This window comes from Cucurbita maxima, unplaced genomic scaffold (genome assembly GCF_002738345.1).
Source record: "Cucurbita maxima cultivar Rimu unplaced genomic scaffold, Cmax_1.0 Cma_Scf00111, whole genome shotgun sequence".
In the NCBI taxonomy this organism is placed as follows: Eukaryota; Viridiplantae; Streptophyta; class Magnoliopsida; order Cucurbitales; family Cucurbitaceae; genus Cucurbita; species Cucurbita maxima.
The window spans coordinates 95,962-118,294 of NW_019272127.1; positions in this window are offsets into that span (position 1 = coordinate 95,962).

The window sequence follows — 22,333 nt, forward strand, 5'->3', positions numbered from 1 at the left end:
GAGTGATGAGAAATCCTAAAACTCAAGTTTGAAGCTGTTAGATTATGAGTTTTTTTTTCTCGGATTTCTTCCAAATTCGAGGGCTATGGTTAAACATTTTCCTTCCTACCAACTCCTACATATTTCATATGGGATTTACAACAAGTTTCGTGAAGGAATCAGGCACTGAAAAGTTTTATAATCGGCTACCCAACAAAAGGTTTCTAGATATACTCAGGCGAGAAACATGTTTTCCGACTAACTTTGGAAGGTTATAACTTGTGCTACAGACCACGAAAAAGTGTGAACTTGGTCGATACTTCTTGCTTTAAACTTCATCTAAAGGTTTGGTGGAGGGATCGAATCCATTAGATGTCTATATATAGCTTTAAAAAGGTAAAACTAATGGGGTTCGATAAGAAAAAATCGAGAATTTTCTAGCTACCAAGGGAGAAGATGAAGTCCAAAGTCAAAGGTCAAACTTTGACCAATAAAAGTCAAAGATAGTATATGTTGAGCTTCCCTCAATTTTCTCAATTTTAACCTCTTTCCTGACCGGTTCTCACGAAAATCTTTATGGTTCTAGTAACTAGAAAAAATAAGGAGTCTGTGGAAGAAAATTTGAGATAATTTGAATACTAGAAGCTCAAGAACGGAAATTCCAAATGTCAACGACGAGGTAAGTAGTGACGTTGGACGTTTTGTTAAAAAATACTTGTAGGAATCCATTGGATTTTCCACATGAACCTAAAATAAGTTGAATTTAGGATATATGAAAGAAAAACAGAAGAACTGTGAGTTAAGGCCCTAAACTGATCAAAATGCTCCGGATATAAGTAACGTTAAAATAGCCCACTAAATGAACTCCTAGGATGAATTATGAAAATTTGAAAGCCATTGGAACACGTTAAGTAGCAAAACCAAGAATTATGGGTAAAATGACCAAAATGCCCTTAAGACGAGTTATAAAAATTCAAGGTCTATACGTGCTCTAAATGGTTTCGTACTTATTATAAGGTCTATTATGAAGGACATGAAAATATGTTTGAGGTTTCAAGTTGATTGGAGCAAGTTTGGAACCTAAACCAAGTTAGGACCCAAGAAACACTTAAAGGAAACACCACAAGAATCAAGACTCTTCTAGAACCCTCTAAAGAACTCCCTATGAATCTATGACCTTGTAGAACAACTCGTGCTAAGATGGGTTCGTATGGTTACAAATGCAAGTTACAACTTATGCCTCAAGGAATTACGAACCCTAGAAACTTACAAGATTAAGAACCAAGAACAATACCACACAGGCTGTACAACTACCCAAGTAAGAAGAATGTAAGGTACCACTCAAGGATAAGGGACCAAGGTCCTCAGACACAAAATCTCTACTCATGTTCAAAGTGACCTATGACCTCCCACCAAGCGATGCTTTTCCAGCCCAAGATTTCTTCTTCTTGGTGGGATACCCTGCACCATGTTTCCTTTGCAGAATATCATGATTGGCCTCATCTCTCTCACCTAGAAGAGATGCCCTACACCATATTATGGGTACCCAAAAGATTTGCAGGATGCCATGTTCATGTATGCATCGACCACGTAACCTTTATGGTTTATCATGGGGAGTAGTCTAGGGCCATGATGGAACAAGAAGATAGTAAGTTACCCTTGCCAAGAATCAAAAACTCCTAAGACCTCCCACGGTAAAACGTGCTCATGACTTAGACTACGCTGCTTGGAACGCATGAAGCCTTGAGCTTAGGTGTTTAGGCTGTATCATAGGGCAAGCCCTTGAGACAGGATTAGACTACATCTCTTTGAACTTAAGAAGTCTTGGATGTTGGTTTTCAGACTATGCTGCTTGGAATGCATGAAGCCTTGGGCATAGGTTAGTGAACGGTATCGAAGGGCAAGCCCTTAGATGCAGGTTAAGACTACGTCGCTTGGAACTCATGAAGCCATGAACGTAGGTTAAGACTATATCGCTTGGAATGCATGAAACCTTGGACACAGAATTGTTAGGTGCATAGCTCGTGCCGTAAATCCTAGGGGGAGTGTCTTGGAGAACGAATAAAGAACAAAAAAAGAACAAAGAAAGTACCAGGAACAAGAGAAAGATCAAGGTCTAGAACATGGATCAAGATCCAAGGTTTTTGGACAAGAACCAAGAACCAAGAACTAAATACTAAGGCCTTTAAAGGATAACAAATGTTTCATAATCTAGGGACCAAGGTCCTCAGGATAATCAAGATAAGATCCCCTAACTCAAGAACAATAACAAGAACAAGAATAAGACAACAACAACAAATGTGGTACCCTAGAAAATTAAGGATACGATTAAGAGCCTACAAGTAGGCTACTTACAGAGTCTTTGTCTCATTATTTATTCTCCACTTTTTTAGGTAATAAAGAGTTGGTCAACGTCATGAGCAGACTCTGAAGCAGGTGTCATAGACAAACCTTACTCGTTGTCCTCAACCCATTTATTTTAAAATGTTTTGTGCTTGTTCCTTATTTTTGTGTTTTAAATACTTGTGTATAAACTTTATTTTGATATTATGTAAATATCATTTTTTAAATTCTTTTGTTTATTTCACAAAAACTTTACCCGTCTTTTAGAACCATCGCGACAGCCCGATCCTTACAGAGTGGTATCAGAGCCCAAGGTTTCTCTATGTCCTAGCTTAGGAGGACTCCCTACCGAGACCAAGTAAGTATGCCTTTAAACTCTTAACTTTAAGTATGCCTAGAACTTTAAGTTATTGGATGCATGATCATAGGGTTATTATTTAAGATAAGACTTAGATAACTTGAAGACCTCGAGGATAAGAGGGTTAGACTTTTAATTTTGGTGACTTATTCCGATGAAACAATATTATTTACTTGTATTGATTTAATTAGCATACAAATTATCCATGAATATTCCATTTGAATGTCTAATAGGTGGTTGACCTATTTAATGCTCTTAAAATACATATAAATTTGAAAGTTTAGAGTTTTATAGATGGAATAATGTTTAAAAAATTTCAATGTATCAAATAGCTTATAAGTTCAACCCCCTATTCAATAAAAAATCAAAAGTGGAGAGATTAAACTAGCAATTTGACAGAGTTAGAATATAAGATTACAGTATCGTTTTTAGTGTTTGTAATGGTTTCTAAAAATCATTATGTGATGAGATTAAACTAGCAATTTGACAAAGTACACTTGTGATGAGGACTTTGAAATGTGTATTAAGAAAAAGTATGAAAGAAATCAAGAATGAACAAAAGAAAACTTACCCTAGTAGTTATTATAAAAGTTGCCAGAAGTGGGATTTGAACCCATGCCCTCTCACGATGGGGTGGATTTAATTCCACATCGGTTGGGAAGGGAATAAAACATTTCTTATAAGCATGTCGAAATCTCTCACTATTCGACGCATTTTAAAATCGTGAGGTTGACGACAACACATAAGGAGCCTAAGTAGACAATATCTAGGCTAATACTCATAATTTGTTGGAATAGTTCAGCTGGTTAGAGTGCATGATTGTTAACGATAAGGTTGGGGAGGTTCAAGCTCTCTTTTTAGCAATGGTAATGAATCATTCCATTTTAGTATGTGGAAAAATTTAATTATGGAGGTTCATGATTCCTAACATTGTAATATAGTCTTAATCATTCCCTAATAATAATGTTGAGTTATTTTTAAAGGTACCTTCAATACAAAAATATAACGTAAAAAATATTTTCGCATAAAGAAGTTATATCATGCATATTCTAGTGACTCTATGTCCATAGAAAACTAGGGTCGTTACATATAATCTACACCTAGACTTTCTATAACCTAGAGAAATACCCGTGGCAACTCGCTCGACCAAAGATTCGATTACCGCCTACAAGTAGGTTACTTATTTAGTTGCACTAGATATTACTTTTCCTTTTTGGGGGATCACTAGTTGTTAGTTAAGGTCACAGAGGAGGGTCGTCTCGAGCTGTCAGTTCTATATATTACGAGTTGTTGTCCTTAGTTTTCAAATCTCATTCCAATTTTTATCAAATTTTTTCCCTGTCATGTCATGAAAAATGATTTGAAGCCTTGAAAATTGAGTTATTATAGTTGTGCTTTGAAGTTTTTAAAATTGAGTTATTACCGTTGTGCCCTATTTAGCTTATCTAAGCTATTCTCGGCGATTGGTGCCACACAGTTTAACTCTTCTAAGCATAATAGAAATCAGGTAATTTAGTTATGCTCTTACCATTTCTCCTAATATTGATTCAAGTTGCAATAGGTGAGTTGACGAATATGCAATATATGACTCTTGAAAGACCAGATGACTTCTCACTCGAGAATAGTTGGCTAATATCTAAACCTACAAAAAAAAAAAAAAATACAAAAATACAAAAATACAAAAAATACAAAAACAAAAGCTTGGACGAATTAGTTAATTTCTTTGATTCAAAGATTTTTGGTTAAACTAAACTTGGATCCTTGGGTTGAGGACTAGGGTTGCCTAATCAATTTGGTATAGAGAGGTTGCATGACCTACTCTAGAATTGATTTGATCTCTTGTTTATTCATTTATTCTATTGTTCTTATTTTCTTCAAATCTATCCATTTATTTTATTGCGGCCATTTCCATCCTTTTCATTATCTTTTGACCTTGTTCTTATTATCTTTTTGAAGATCATATTTTGACCTTGAAAAAAAAAAACAAAAAAGAAATCCTTATCATATTTGTTCATAATAATTTGTCCTTAGCATTGATTTTAGATCATTTATATCTTTATTTCAAAATCAAAAAAACTTTTATTCACATTCTTTCTTATTCTATCTAAATCTAGAACATTTGTGTTTGATATTAGTGAGCTGTGTATGTGAGATCCTAAACATATTTAACTATTGTTTGTACAATCATGAACTTTTGTTAGTCGTAATTGTCCTAACAATTGAGTCATGATCATAAAGAATGGACAAATTGTCACACATAGTGAGAAAAGTGATCAAGATAAGTTAGTTGAAGAAGCAATCCAAGAGAACTAGGTGGAATTGAAAGCTTAAAAATAGTGAAAAGAATAATGAAATTGAAAAAAAAAATGAAAGAGAGTGAGTTGTTTGGCTAGAGTTGGAGAGGTTAGAATGGCAATGTTTTCACAAAAACCATCTTTATACTTATGTACAAGTAAGAATGTTTGTCTCTGACAATAACAATTTTTATTTGCCTTATATGTTTCAATCTCTTTTAGAAGAATTTGAGAATGTGTTCCAAGATGAAGTACCTAAAGGACTACCTCTCATTAGAGATATTGAACATAAAATAGATTTCATTTCGGGTGCAGTCATTCCCAATTGAGAAGGGCTATATACGAGAGAGTTTGAGTCGATGTTCTGTATTAGACTTATTGATGGAAAAGAAAGATGGAACGTGGCACATGTGCGTGGATTCTTGAGCCATCAACAAAATCACTGTAAAGTATCGATGTCTTATTCCTAGGCTAGACCATATGCATGATGAATTGCATGGTTCATATCTATTTACAAAGATTGATTTAAAATTTGGATATCAATAAATTAAAAGGCATAAACGAGATGAATGGAAAAAAGCTTTCAAAACTAAGGTTGAATTGTATGAATAACTTGTTCTGCTTTCTGGAAAAGAGCTCGATTCTTGTTCCAAACTATTGTCCAAACTTTCAACTGTATAGGGGAAGCTTAAACCGGCATTGAGAGCTTCAGAATCACTATGATTTTGAGATTGAACATTCTGGATAATCTATAAAAAATATCTACACTTGTCAGAGGACACAGATTTTTATTTTATTAATGGTTCTTATAACCAACTACTCTATTTTCCTATTAAAGAATATAGTCAGGACATACATGACATTACTACTATGCATGAAAGAATTCATTTACAACATTTCATAAATAGTGCTATGGACTTAAATGTTCATAATGAACTCATTAAAACAATATTGTTATGAACAACATAGTGGAAAATAGATACCATTAGTTTAAATAAAAATAAAGCAATGCCCTGATCTAACCTAAGGATCATTAAAAATAACATGAATGCAACTACCCTAACTTTGGTTCCTTGGCTTACATCACAACGTTGTCATCCGTAAATGGATATCTTACCTTTACTTTAAAATAAGAGTAGCATGTGGTTTGAGTACTTTAATAAATACTCAGTAAGTAATCTCACTGTTACGGTTGGAATATGAATCATGTGTAATATAGTGGGACATATCCTTTTATAAATACATTGTGGCATGGGCTTAGGCTTCGCTTTTCTGTCCGAGCAGAGTTGAATACGTTGTACTTCCCTACACACACGACCCATGAATGTGCACATTGACCACAAGGTCGGTTGGTATAAGAGTACTTTGTGGGTCTGCCTCGTCGAGCTTGTGCACACTCACATTACCAAATACCATGAAGGGAAAAGACCCGCATATATCATATGGAACATAAATATTGTAAGGTACGTGTCTATACTAATCATAATGGGGAAGTATCCCGATGCACCTCCCATATAAAATGCATGAGATCTCTAACATTAAAACACGACAGAACGTTCCTATGAGACATACATACTTGATTCTTGTCATATTGTCCATGATTAACAATACATGGTTTTTCTAATGTTTCATAGGCATAAGGTGTACTAAACATAATATAGAAGTATCTCGATGCACGTGGTATACAAAATGCATGAGGTCCCACAACATTAAAGCATGACATATATTCATGGCGCTAGGATGCTAGTCATACCTCCGGTCTATTCCTAGCATAGTGTTCCTATGAGATATAAATACTTGATTCATTTCATATTTTTAATAATTAACAATACATGATTTTTTAATGTCTCATAGTCCTAGAATAGTGTATATGATATCATAGCGTAACTTGTATGCAACATATCGTATATCATATCATATACATAACATAGTATATGTCATACAACCATAAAACACGACATGTGCAGGGGCCACAGGTAGAGATGTCCATTCCCTATCATCATCCTCACCATCTATTTCATTCTCCATTTCCATGAATTTCTCTATTTATTTGTGTGGAGATCAGGGTAAGGGATTCATCTCAAGGAAGTGGCACGGATCGGATTACCCATGGAGAATTTTAGTGGGTTTTAAATCCAAGAGTCAGTCTTAGAGTGTTGAAGATGAAAGGCCAAGAATCTTTATATGAAAATGACTTTTTATGGGTTAGGAAACAATGGCATTCTTATGTTGTCTATATTTAGTTTTAGAAGACCTTGTAAATACATTTGTTATTAAAATTAAAATGGTAAAATAGAGCAGAGAGAAAAAAAAAAGAAAAGAAATAGAGAAGCAAGAAGGTTTTTTAAGACAAACAGAGTGTTCTTTGTCTTCTTCTATCGTTAGTATGTGTGAGACTTATTTCACAAATTTATTAGTTTTGTTTAACAAATTTGTATCGAGCCAATGGCGAATGTGACGGGTCAAATGCCGCTACCGCGACTAATGAAGACAAACTACGAGAATTGGAGCATTCATATGAAAGCTTTTTCGGTTCTCAAGATGCATGGGAGGTGGTCGAAGAAGGGTTAGATGAACTAAAAGATACCACGGATTATACAACAGCACAAAACAAGGCGTTAAAAGAGGTGCGATCAAAGGATGAGGAGGCACTATACATGTAGTTCCGAGCCGTTGACGTGTCGGGCTTTGAGAAGCTTGCCGAAAATTTTTCTCTCCTGAGAGTCGCAATACTAAATCTAGCTTTCAAAGTCAGTTCATTTACCTCCTTCTTGTTTCCGAAAGGACTCTCAGAAATCCTCGAATTTCATCCTTCGTAGAAGAACATATCGAACGGCCAAAATAAGTTCATTTACCTCCTTCTTGTTCCTAAAAGGACCCTACAAAATCCTCAAATTTCATCCTTCATAGAAGAACATATCGAACGGCCAAAATAAGTTCATTTACCTCCTTCTTGTTCCTAAAAGGACCCTCAGAAATCCTCGAATTTCATCCTTCGTTGAAGAACATATCGAACGACTAAAGAAAAATTAGAACATATCGAACGACTAAAGAAAAATTGTGAATGTGAAACGTTACCTCGCTGGTATTATCGGTTTACAGTTCGTAATGTTGTAACCCTGTATCATGAAAAGATATTATTATGAATTAATAAAATTTGGCTTATGTAATTTGTCGAACCTACAACCTTCACGTTATTAACACAACAATCTAATCAACTGAGATAATTGGGCATAAGTAATGCACATTATAGATCGTTAGCTCCTAATCCAGTCAATCGAGTTTCGTTTACATAACTTTATGCATAATAAACTTAAAAAAATCATTATCTTTTAAAGTTCGTAGTGTTTTAACTCGTATCATGAAAAGATATAATTAAAAATAAATGAAATTAGCCCATGCAGGTTTGTAGTTTAGGTTACATAATTTTATGCATAATAAACTTAAAACTTTAGGTAGTTATCTTTTAAAGTTTGTAGTGCTTTAACCCCGTATCATTAAAGATATCATTGAAAATTAATGAAATTAGCCCATCCAAGTTGCGAACGTGCTACCTTCGCACTTAATTAGCGCGACGTTCTAACAAACTGAACTAATGGGCCAAAGGTTTTATGCAACTTGCAGATCAATAGCTTCTAATCTAGCCAATCACTTCATTTTAAAACATTATATTTAAAGTTCGTAGTGTTGTACTCCCGTATCATGAAAAGATATTATTAAGAGAATTAATGGTACTGTCCCATGGTAAAAGGGAGGTCCATCACTTCATTTTATAAACCCACTTGAACTTTTTAAAGTCATTCAAAGAATACATTTTTTTACGGCTCTAGGTTAATATTTTGGCTAATCCGGCTTGGGTTTGATACGTTCGGACACTTTCTTCTTTCAATTTTTCAGAAGCTTAAATTAGTATGACTACCTTTTGGCTAGTTAAATTTTTAGAATCGAGTTTAGATTATTAATCCACAGGTAGGTTTAGTTAGTTTATATACTTATGAGTAAGTTTAAATTACTTTATGAAAAAGTAGGTAAGTTAATTTCCATAGTAGAATTTTAATTTATGGTTGTTGGACTTCTTAGGAAAAATTAAAATTTAGAGGCCAGCATTAAGCTAACTTCAAATGGTTGTAGTTGCTTCGAAGGCTAGCCAAGTAAGTGGCCTTACCATCATTTGGTTATAATTGTTGTTGTATGATGACACGTGCTCGTGGCTTTGCAAATTGTAATAGCCCAAGCTCATCGCTAGAAAATATTGTCTTCTTCGAGTTTTCGGGACTACCTTACGCTTTTAAAACGCATAGAGAAATTTTCACTCCCTTATAAAGAATGTTCCCCTCTCCAACTGTTGTGGGATCTCACAATCCATCCTCTTTCGAGACTCAGTATCCTTGCTGGTACTCGTTACTTTCTCCAATCTATGTGGGATCTCACAATCCACCCCCTTTCAAGCCCAGGCATCCTTGCTAGCACATCGCCCGATGTCTGGCTCTAATACCATTTGTAACGGTCCAAGCCCACCAATAGTAAATATTCTCCTATTTGGACTTTTCCTTTTGGGCTTCTGCTCAAGGTTTTAAAATGTGTTTGCTATGGAGAGGTTTTCACACCCTTATAAATAATGATTTGTTTCGTTGTCCAACGAATGTGAGATCTTAAAATGCATTTGTCAACTACTAAATGAAAATCAATGCATACACTGTTATTTGTTCTCCCCAGTACACCACTCGGTGTCTGGCTCTGATACCAACATTAACACCCCTAATTTCTTACCCTAAGTAAAGGTGTCAATACATGCCTGCCTTAATTAACATATGCGGACATTGAAATGAAACATTTTCAAATGAAGCCATAGACTTACACATTTAATTTAAAACAAGAATGTAAGAAATAACGTAGTTTTAAAACATGAAAAAGTTTTGCATATATCCCATAGGGTCGAGACTTTATCCAAAGTACATGTGTAAGCTTATGAGTGCAACAACCCACCACTACTCGAATGGTAGTGTGTCCTTTTGTTATCTTATGTAAACCTAGAAAGAATTCCATGACATAATCTCTAAGTTGTTGAACCTTTGAGTACCCATCAGATTCACTAACAAACGGTTTGGCCATATCCTCTAACAACTATCTATGTGACCTACCACGTTGAAGAACTTAACCAACTTGGGATTCACTCACTATGTATCAGTAATTTAGTGTGGTATTCACATTAAGGACGAGGCGAATAATCTCATGTTCGTTTGGTAAATATGAAGTAGGATACTTACTTTTTGAGTTGTCTTAATACTCTAACTAGTCATCTCTTCATAACATCATTAAATCTTACTTACCTTCATATATCATCTAGTACATCCTTATACTATAACTAAGGCCAGCAAATTCCTTAACTTTTGAAATCTCTTCTCACAAACTCATTGTAAGTGCGAGTTGTGATCGCATAGATTTAATGAGTTAAACTCAAAACTTTTGAACAAACCTTCTACCTTGTCAAAGATAGGAAACTTACAATTTTATATCTCTAAATAAATCTAGACAAACTACCATTTGTTCCTCCTTTAAAATGGTTCACCAGACCATATTCTATAATATTCAATGTCTAAGGAAAATACTTTTGTTCAACAAAGACTCTTCATCAGAGAGTTTGGTATAACGCTCATTATATAGAGGTATCAAGTTGGCTTAAGGGCTCATCTTGTTATCTTTTTTGTCTCTGATTAGCCTCTTATAATCGATATGAACACTTATAAAACAAGTTTAGAAACCTTGTTAAATATCTAATTCATAAAAGTTACTTAAGCTATGAGAAATTAGTGAGCCCAACAACATCACTCTAACTCACACAACTATGTCGAACTCGGAGAAAACCTTTTAACCATTCCTTGTTGGTTCATATGCTTGAGGGAACCCTTGTTTCTACATGTATGCATGTTTTTTTTTTCTTTTTAATAACTATCTGGATCAGCTCTTAACGTTCAATATATCGTCGTGTGTGCCCATTATTTCCTCTTAACGACTAGAGATATTTCTCTCTAAAACAAATGTTAAGGAGTGTGAAGTCCTGACTTAGTAGCTCATATGTCTATGGCTCGGTCTACCTTAACTCTGTCAAGTTGTTGTGGCCATAATCTAAAAAAATTCAAGTAGATTCAAGGCTCATATCTCGTGTGGGTATTAATGTTGGAATAACATAAATATAACATTCAATCTTATTTCAAACCTTCCTAATTTATTAGAGTTCATACCTTAAACACGTTCTAATTTCCTTATGTGATCTTGCATACTTACCCTTAAATGGGTTTCTTAAAAAGTTTATTTAACAATTGAGGTCTTTTAGAATCTTGAAAACATTTTATAATTATTATAGGGGTATGTTGATCATTTATTACCCCAAATCTTGGTTAAATCTGGACATATTCCAATGGCCTTGTAACTTTGTATAAAATCTTTGAATCATGACATATTCAAATGGTCTTCTAAGTATGTTATTAGATGAGACAACTCATTGAATCCAACGACCAAATTTAAAATGGAGATCAGTTGCCCACTAATTAGAGAGAATATGTATGGCATAAATTTTATAAAATTTACGAAAATCTAGAAATTTTTAACGTCGATTTAAGCTCTCTCTATAAAGCCTGAAGTAGGAGCTTTCATTTAGAGTAAGAATCGAGCTAAGTCGAGCCTTCAACTGTGAGTTGTTATAGCCTCTGAGATTTTGGGTTTCTTACTGTCTGATTTCTTCCAAAATTGAGAGCCATAGTCAACCATTTTCCTTCAAACGTGCATTTGCACCTTCTAAATTAGAATATCCACAAGTTTCGTGATGAAATAAAGTGTTGAAGGTGCCTCAAACACAACTTCTCAATTTGGTCTGTCGTTAAAGGAAGATGGTTGAAGCCCGAAAATTAAATAACGAACATGATAGGTTTCTTGACAAATTTGCATGTAGGCTCGAAAATTAAATACGAGCCTACATGCAAATTTGTCAAGAAACCTATCATGTTCGAATTATAAACCTCCAAATAATATTTCCGTAGAAGACCACGAAGGTTAACAATGTTGGGTTTTATGTCCTAAAACTCATAGTTTGTAAACAAAAATATATTTTATTTTCAATAAAGTTATTATGGTTGTTTATTCCGTAAAGGTTAACAATGTTGGGTTTTATGTCCTAAAACTCATAGTCTGGCTATAGTATGATTATTTGAACTATATGTAGAGACATAAAAGTTGATCAAGTTCAAGTATATAGTCAAAATGATCTATAGTATAAGATTAAGGCTAAGTACCTTATTCTGAGGACATTATAGATGCGGTCCACTTTTGTATATGATATAAACAATGTGATCACTAAAATTGTACATGTGAGTGGGGGTGTCTTATGCAATGAGTATTGCATAAGATCAGACCATGAAGAAAATCACTCACTTTATAATGTCGTTTACTATTGAGACTGATTTTCTTTTCATTCGATGACCTAGGTAACTCGATCTTAATCCTGAGCTAACCATGAACTCTTGTTTATTCGGAATTATCCTTAGATTTGCATGGGTGAGAGTGGCTCAAGTTCACTGACTCAATAGGTCTTCCATTTCAGGGGTAAGACTGGGTAAATGGATTGGGACGTGGGGTGCAAGATGGAATTCACTCCTACCCATTTTTAGGGATAGAAGAGAGGTACTTTCCTTAAGTACTTACTCCTGGTCTTGAACAAGGGGCCCCACTCTCTCATTGGCATGAGAGGGATTCGGTTTACTGGTTGGACCACAAACCAATTGTTCATTAGAGGACTAATGAGACATAAGAAACAAGGAGTAACTATAGGGGTAAAACTGTAAATTGACCCAGCTCTAGTTACAAACAACCTGTGAAGGATCGACTTACTAATCATGGTTATATCAAATAGACAGAAATATATCTATAGTGAGGGGAGTGCAGCTACTAGGCTGTAGTGGAATGTCCTAGTAGTTAACGAATGTTGGTTAACAAGGTTAATGAGTTTAACTGGTTAATCTTGGATCGTTGGAGCCCATGATCTATTGGTCCATTAGGTTCCTCTGCTAGCTCATATTGGACTAAACCATAGAACAATGTGACAAGTGAGTTCAAATTCAAATTACGGATAATGCGCTACATATATACGATATATTTAACCACATTTTTGTTTTATTTACCAATTAAACAAAAAGAGAGAATCTGAGATATTTAAATAAGATTTAATATCTTAATCAAATATGTGTCGGAATTAATTGGGATTATCATTTGAATTAATATTAAATATTAATTAAAAGTTTAATTAATCATTTAATATTACTTTAATTTGAAATTATTAATTCAAATTGATTGTTGAATCAAAATGAAGAAAGTCAACATGTTGACTTAATTTAATGGAAAAATCCATGTTCGTGAAATTTTGAGGTGTCAAAATTTGGTTTAACCAAACTTGCATGCTTGCCAAATAAACCCCACAAATTTGAGTGGAATTTTGAGTGTCAAAATTTGGTTAACTCAAGCATGCATGTTTCCCACATAATCCCAAACATTTGAGTGGAATTTTGAGTGTCAAAATTTGGTGATCTCAAATTTGCATGAACATGCAAACATGACTATATAAATAGAGTGATCATAATACATGAAAGGTCTTGTTGGTGAAAAACCTTGAGAATAACCTCTCACAAACACTCTCTTCATATATAAAAAATCCCTCCCAAGTTTAAGTCATTCACCAGATTCCACAATCCCGTTCTAAGGCCAGAGGATAGTGGAGAAGACACTAGTGGTGGTTCGAAACCGGTTCGTGAGGAAAAATGAATTTGAACTAGAAAAGGTTAGTATTCAAACTCATTAAGTTTTAATACTTATGAACATGCTAGTTATTTACTATAATTTTTTAAAAGAGCCTAAGATCCAAATTGCTTCCGCATGTGTTATATTAACACCTTCAATTGGTATCAGAGAAGTTTTAGGCACTTTATTTACATTAATTTGATTATGGTGGGTACCATTTCATGAATGAAATTTTGTGGTTGCTAAAGTGGATTGTTTTGGATTTGGCATTTTTTTTATTCTTCCATTTGATACAATTATTCTAATAAGCCTAATCTGTATGGGTTTTAATGAATGAAGAAAGGTCTGTAATTTTTATGGAGTCATTAGAGTCCTAGGTTGTAATTGATCGAAAATGGAAGAGATAACAAGCTTAACCGAAGAAGAAGATGGAATTTGCAGTTCGGGTATTTTTTTCTACCTTTGGAGTCCGGTTCAACGTTTTTAAGGGTTTGTTCACCCAGTTAGTGATCCTCGGGAGCGGTTCAATTTATTTTTAATTATTAATGCAATAATTTAGTTAATTATTTGTTTTAAAATGCCAAAATCAATCCACTTTAGCGTGTTTAATTAACCATGCATTATGAATGTATGTTTTAATTAAATAGAAAATGTATATGCATAAAGTATGTCATATAGATTTAAAATCCCACCATAGGCTAACCATGTTTCATGCATTCCATGTATGTTATAAGTGTTATAATGTATAGTATGCATGTTTAGAGTTCCATGAGTGATAGATATAAATTGTTATATTATTGCATGGAATGGATGATTATGTAATTGTTATATAAAGCATGCTAGATGCATGTTATAGGTTATTTTCAACGTCATAAAATGAGATAGACGTTAAAATCTATAATAAAGATAAGTGCATGCTCATTTAGGGTTAAGAACCGAGCACGATCAATTTTAATAGTTAAAATAGGTCGACGTCTTACAAAATTGCGGTTACGAGAAAGCTCAAATGGCACGATCTTGTCTAAGGCTGGAGGTACTTAAGTTGACGGTTTACAGAACACCTACTACCTGGACATCGAACCAGTACTTAAGCTTAGTTAGCCCAGTTTTATGAGCATGCTTAAGTGATATAAGTTTTAGAAAAATCACCTAAACTTAAGTTATATTTAATTAGCCAGAATATACCTAAGTAATAAGTATACCCAACCGTCTAAAATACTTAGTGGGAGGAAAAAGATATATGAGATGCATCGTTTTCCTTTTACGCTCTCTGGAAAATTCACACCGTGAGATTCATGCTCGGTCTTGCGTCGCCCTGGGATCGTCCTCCATTTCGAAGGTATTTGTATGAATCAATAACAAGATGAATAGAGAAAGTATTTTATAGTTAGTGGGAGAAGGAAGTATATCAACACCTCCTATGGTCTCCACCACTAGGTTGCACCGTGAGATTCTCATGTTCCACCTGCATGTTGCCCTAGAGCAACTACCCATTCAGAGGGTCGTAACATGGGAGTCGAAACAACACAAACTTCAGAAATGGATAGGATTTCTTAGGTTCGTTCCCAACTTTGGCTTTTTCATTCGATAGCATTGTTGGGACCAATCTCTGAGGTCTGAAAATGGCGGGTCACACTTACGAAGAATTACTAAGAGTTAGTATATTCTTGGCCAAAATAGCGATTATTAAAAACACTATAGGAGTTATTCTGGGATTAGTGTTTAAAGTCAAGAATGTCTTGGTTTAGTGAATGAGTGATTGACTGCCCCTCGGTAGCAGTTGCTCTAACTCACTAAAGTATCGTTGCAAATTAATAATTTTTGGGTATATTATTACATTTGTTAAAACTGATTGGATTAAATAGGATTAAGTCAAATCACTAATAGAATTTTCTTTGTATCACACAACATGACAAACTCAATAGTTCAATTACTCGCTTCTGAGAAATTAAACGGCGAGAATTACGCAACTTGGAAATCAAACCTAAACACAATACTGGTAATTGATGATTTAAGGTTTTTTTTAACTGAGGAATATCCTCCAAACCCCAACTCAAATGCAAACCGAACAGTTCGGGATGTGTATGGCAGATGGATAAAGGCAAATGACAAAGCCCGAGTGTACATTCTAGCCAGCATATCTGATGTTTTGGCTAAGAAACACGATGTTATGGGTACTGCTAAAGAGATTATGGAATCTCAAAAAGAGATGTTTGGACAACCGTCCTTCTCCCTTAGACATGAAGCCATAAAATACATTTACAACTGTCGTAATGAAAGAAGGGACCTCAGTTAGAGAACATGTCCTAGACATGACTGTCCATTTCAATGTGGCAGAAGAAAATAAAGTTGTCATTGATGAGAAGAGTCAAGTTAGTTTTATAATGATGTCTCTTCCGAAGAGCTTCTTCCAGTTCCGCACAAATGTTGTAATGAACAAAATAGAATATAACTTGACTGCTCTTCTCAATGAGCTACAGACTTATCAATCCCTCTTAACAAACAAGGGACAAACAGGAGAAGCAAATGTTGCTATTTCCAAGAAATTACTACGAGGATCGTCCTCCAAAAATAAGTCTAGACCTTCAACTTCTAAAAGTGTTTTGATGAAGAAGGGTAAAAGAAAAAATAAGATTCCTACTAACCGCAAACACAAGGTTCAAAAAGCAACTACAAAAAATATTCCATTGCAACGAAAACGAGCACTGGAAGAGAAACTGCCCAAAATACCTTGCTGAGAAGAAATCCAAAAAGACACAACAAGGTAAATATGATTTACTAGTTGTAGAAATATGTTTAATAGAGTATGACAACTCAACTTGGATACTAGATTCAGGGGCGACTAATCATATTTGTTCTTTTTACCAGGAAACTATCTCCTAGAGAATGCTTGCGGACGGCGATATAACACTCAGGGTTGGAACATAAGAGGTTGTCTCAACAAGATCAGTAGGAAAATTAAAGTTGTTTTTTGGAGATAGATTGGTTATATTAGATAATGTATTTTTTGTTCCTGAAATGAAAACAAATCTATTATCTATCTCTTGTTTATTAGAACAGTTGTATTAAGTATCTTTTGAAATCAATGGAGTGTTCATTTACAAAAGAGGTATTCATATTTGTTCTGCAAAACTAGAAAAAAACTTATATATGTTAAAACCGAGCAAAACAAAAGCCATTTTAAAGACCGAGATATTTAAAATAGCTGAAACTCAAAACAAACGACAAAAGATTTCTCCTAATACCTATCTTTGGCACTTAAGAGTAGGTCACATTAATCTCAATAGGATTGAGAGATTGGTTAAAAGAGAACTTCTAAATGAGTTAGAAGACAACTCTTTACCTCCATGCGAGTCTTGTCTTAAGGGTAAAATGACTAAATGATCATTTTTCGAAAAAGGTTATAGAGCCAAAGAAACCTTAGAACTCATGCATATAGATCTCTATGGTCCAATGAATGTCAAAGCACGAGGAGGGTATGAATATTTCATCAGTTTTATTGATGATTATTCAAGGTATGACTATCTTTACCTAATGCGTCACAAATTCGAAGCTTTTAAAAAATTCATTGAACAGGATCACGAGTAAAGGGTTTGCAAGCTTGAAAGATCCATTTATGGGTTGAAGCAAGCATCTTGATCTTTGAATATAAAGTTTGATACTGCGATCAAATCTTATGGTTTTAAACAGAATGTTGACGAACCTTTGTTTATAAAAGGATAGTCAACTCTACAGTAGCTTTCCTGGTGTTGTATGTTGATGATATCTTACTCATTGGAAATGATGTGGAATTTCTGACTGACATTAAGCATTGGCTAGTGACACAAGTCCAAATGAAAGATTTGGGAGAGGATCAGTTTGTTCTTGGAATCCAAATTGTTCGGAATCGCAAAAACAAATCACTAGCATTGTCTCAGGCATCGTAGATCGACAAAATGTTGATTCGATATAAGATGCAGGACTCCAAGAAAGGATTATTACCTTTCAGGCATGGAGTTCATTTGTCGAAGGAACAAAGTCCTAAGACACCTCAAGAAGTTGAGGATATGAGACACATTCCCTATGCATTAGCGGTCGGTAGTCTGATGTATGCCATGTTGTGTACCCGACCCGACATATGCTATGCTGTGGGAATTGTCAGCAGATATCAGTCCAATCCGGGACGTGCTCATTGGACTGCCGTTAAGAATATCCTCAAGTATCTTAGGAGAACGAGGGACTATATGCTAATGTACGATGCTAAGGATCTGATCCTTACAGGGTACAGTGACTCAGATTTTCAAATCGATGTAGATTCGAAGAAATCGATATCAAGATCTGTCTTCACTCTCAACGGAGGAGCAATAATATGGAGAAGCATAAAGCAACTATAAAAGTTGTCTGAAGAAGTTTGGAAACATTAACCACTTAACCATCTTGACTATTTATTATGAGATCTAACATTGGTTGAAGAGGGGAATGGAGCATTCCTTAAAAGGATGTGGAAAGCTCTCCCTAATAAACGCATTTTAAAACTTTTAGACATACGACGATACGTAACAAGGCAAAAACAAACAATATCTGCTAGCAACTGGAGAGGGGAACCAAGCATTACTTTTAAGGTTGTGGATACCTCATCCTAGTAGACATATTATAAAATCGTGAGGCTGATTCATACGTAATTAGCCAAAGTAGACAATATCTAATAGAGGTGAGCTTGGTTTGTAACAAAATATATTAGAGCTGGTCATCCGGTGGTGTGCCAACGAGGTTGCTTGGAACACAATGGGGTGGATTGTGAAATCCCACATCGGCTGGAGAGGGGATGAAACATTTCTTATAAGCATGTGAAAATCTCTCACTATTAGACGCATTTTAAAACCGTGAGGTAGACGACGACATGTAAGGAGCCAAAGTAGCTATCTAGGCTAATACTCATAATTTGTTGGAATAGTTCAGTTAGTTAGAGCGTATGATTATTAACGATAAGGTTGGGGAGGTTCAAGCTCTCTTTTTAGCAATGGTAATGAATCATTTCATTTTAGTATATAGAAAAATTTAACCCTTCAACAAAAGTGGACAATGTCATATAATTATGGAGGTTCGTGATTCCTAACATTGTTACATAGTCTTAATCATTCTCTAGTATCTTCGATACAAAAACATAATGTAAAAAATATTTTCGCATAAGGTAGTTACATCATACATATTCTAGTGACTCTAGGTCCCTAGAAAACTAGGGTCGTTACATATAATCTACACTTGAACTTTCTATAACCTAGAGAAAAATCCGTGGCAACTCGCTCGACCAAGGATTCGATTACTGCCAACAAGTAGGTTACTTATTTAGTTGCACTCGATATTACTTTTCCTTTTTGGGGGATCACTAGTTGTTAGTTAAGGTCACAGAGGAGGGTCGTCTCAAATCGTCAGTTTTATATGTTACGAGTTGTTGTCCTTAGTTTTCGAATCTCGTTCAAATTTTTATCAATTTTTTCTTTGTCACGTCATTTAGGTGTTACGAGTTTTTGTCCTTATTTTCAAAACTTGTTCCAATTTTTATCAAATTTTTTCTTTGTCTTGTCATGTCATGAAGAATTATTTGAAGCCTTGAAAATTGAGTTATTATAGTTGTGCTTTGATGTTTTTAAAATTGAGTTATTAACGTTGTGTCCTATTTAGCTTATCTAAGCTATTCCCGGCCGTTGGTGCCACGCAGTTTAACTCTTGTAAGCATACAAATTTAGTTATGCTCTTACCATTTCCCCTACTATCGATTCAAGTTGCAATAGGTGAGTTGGCAAATATGCAATATATGACTATATGACATATATGACTCCTGAAAGATCAGATGACTTGCCACTCGAGAATAGTGGGTGAATATCTAACAAGAAGACAAAAACCTACAAAAAAAAAAAAAAAAAAAAAAAAATACAAAAATACAAAAATAAAAGCTTGGACGAATTTGTTAATTTCTTTGATTCAAGGGTTTTTTTGTTCAACTAAACTTGGATTGTTGGGTTGAGGATTAGGGTTGCCTAATCAATTTGGTATCATTGCCTAGGTTGCATCTATGTGGCCTACTCTAGAATTGATTTTATTGCTTAGGTGGGATAGTATTTGAATGATAATTGCTTTAGCAGCTCGAAATAGTTGGAACGTGTATCAGCAACCACAAGGTTATGAGAAAAAATGTCAAGAATACAAGGTATATAAATTGAAGAAGACATTATATGGCCTTAAACAAGCCCTACGTGCATGATTTAGTTGACTTGAAGCACATTTTGTTGAAGAAAGATTTGAGAGGTGCAATTGTAACCATACTTCATTCATACAAACAAGAGATAGGGATAAAATTTTGATTGTTAGTCTATAATGTTGATGATCTAATTTTTACTGGTAATGATGAGAGCATGTTTGTTAAGTTCAAGAATTCTATGAAACTTTAATTTTAAATGACTGATTTGGGAGTTCTTTATCGAAAAAGAGGTAATGGAAAGTTGATAGCATATACTGACAGTAATTATGCATGAGATATATATGACAAGAAAAGCACTTCTGGTCCAATGCACACAGGAACAAGTTGTAGATATGATGAAAAAACTACTGAAGTTGGACGCGTTCATAAAACTACATGAGTCAATGGGTATGTGTGTAGTATCACGAGTAAACTGATGGCAACCTTACAATTAGTTTAAGGGAGAAATTGTTAAAGATTGTCATGTTACTAGTTTGTTAGAATCTTAGGACCACTAGGAATTTTGTCCACTTTATGGTGTCCACTTCTCTAGGAATGTGGAATGTTACAATTAATTAGGTGGTAAGACGGTAAGACTATAAAAAAATTAGTTTGTTAGACTTAAAAAATAAAAAAATAAAAATTACTTTGTAAGGATAATTGATAATATCATATTTTGCACACGTATGTACCTCGAATAGAAAAGGAGAACTAATAAGAAAAAAATTAATTACTTTGTAAGGATAATTGATAATATCATATTTTGCACATGTATGTATCGTATATATCATGATTCGAAACTGTGAGGCCTCATAGGAACACTATGTCATAAAAAGAATGAATGTTAATTCGAAACCGTATATATCATATTAACCATAAAAGATATGTTCCGTATACGTATGCATGTCTCATAGGAACACTATGTCATAAAAAGAATGAATGTATGATTTGCATCATAACTATATATCATGATTCGAAACTGTGAGGCCTCATGTATTTTGCATGTCACATGTATCGAGATAATTCCTTGTTATGATTAGTACACATGTGTACACTTACTTATTTTGTACACAATGATATTATACATGCTCATTCCCCTTTGTGGCTTCTGACAATGTGGGTGTATACTAACCTACCGTCAGATCCAGGGGTATGTAAATGAGCTCACTTAGTGGGTCCATGTATGTATGTGTGGTTGTGAATAGAGAAGTAATACACATCAAACTTTACTCGAACTTGAAGTAGAGAATAAGGTCATGCATAATTGTATGTGCTTGCATTTTTTGACCTAAACGTCTGGTGGAAGAAATGAAAATCATGACGAGTTGTGAGAATTCTCGTGAATCCAATTGTCCATGCCAGATTGAAGAAAAATACTTCACTCATTTAATTTAGAAACATGACATGTCATTCCTCCGTGGTTGATTTGAGATTGATTTTAGACACTTTCCCAACAAATGTTTTATAAAATTATGGAATATTTATGTTGAGATTGTTATATCGATGCTTATTATTTCTTTTACCCTAGAGAACTTGAAATTGGTCCCCTAGCTTTAGAACTTGAATCTAAATCTTCGTGGCTTTGATATTAGTCATTAAAATCAACCATCCTAAGTATTTAGGAGTAACTTAATAAATAATTTAAACGATAATCTCTAATAGATTGTAGTTTAATGGTGATAATTTTATGTTGTGGTCGTGAAGACTTGACTAATGTGTGGCTCTAGATTAGTGATGAGAATTCCATGTTTTACCCAAATCCTCTCATTTGAGCTTGAGTTGTACCTCTGTTATCATTTTCCATAATTATTTTACCTTCCTTCGTCTTATTCACATAGTTAATAATTGAAACTAACTTTATTTTCTTTGTTGTTCTAACAAAGGTGTGTTCCATAAAACCCATAAAGATACATTGAATAATTATTTTAATTAACTCAAGTTTAAACTCTTATGGGTCTAACAAAATATATTTTAATTAAAACCTAACCCATTAAACTAATCAACAATTTTATTTATATTCAATACCAAATATCTTAGTTTGTTTTCTTTTTTTTCACTCAATTTATCACTAAAAAAAACTAACCTAAAAAATACTTTCAATTACTAATTTTTCTAAAGATTCTTTTCATCTTATTTAGAAAGTACACCATTTAAACAATTTTCAAAGATTTTGTATAAAAAAATAATAATAATATAAAACAAAAAAAAATCAAAATCAAAATCAAATACATTTTTCTTATCGCTCTCTAAAATTCTAACTCAACACCACCAGTAAAAAAAATAGCATTTTAATCATTCATATCGAGCAAATTGGCTCGTACAATATTAAGTTCATTACAAGGGCTTTGCTCTGAT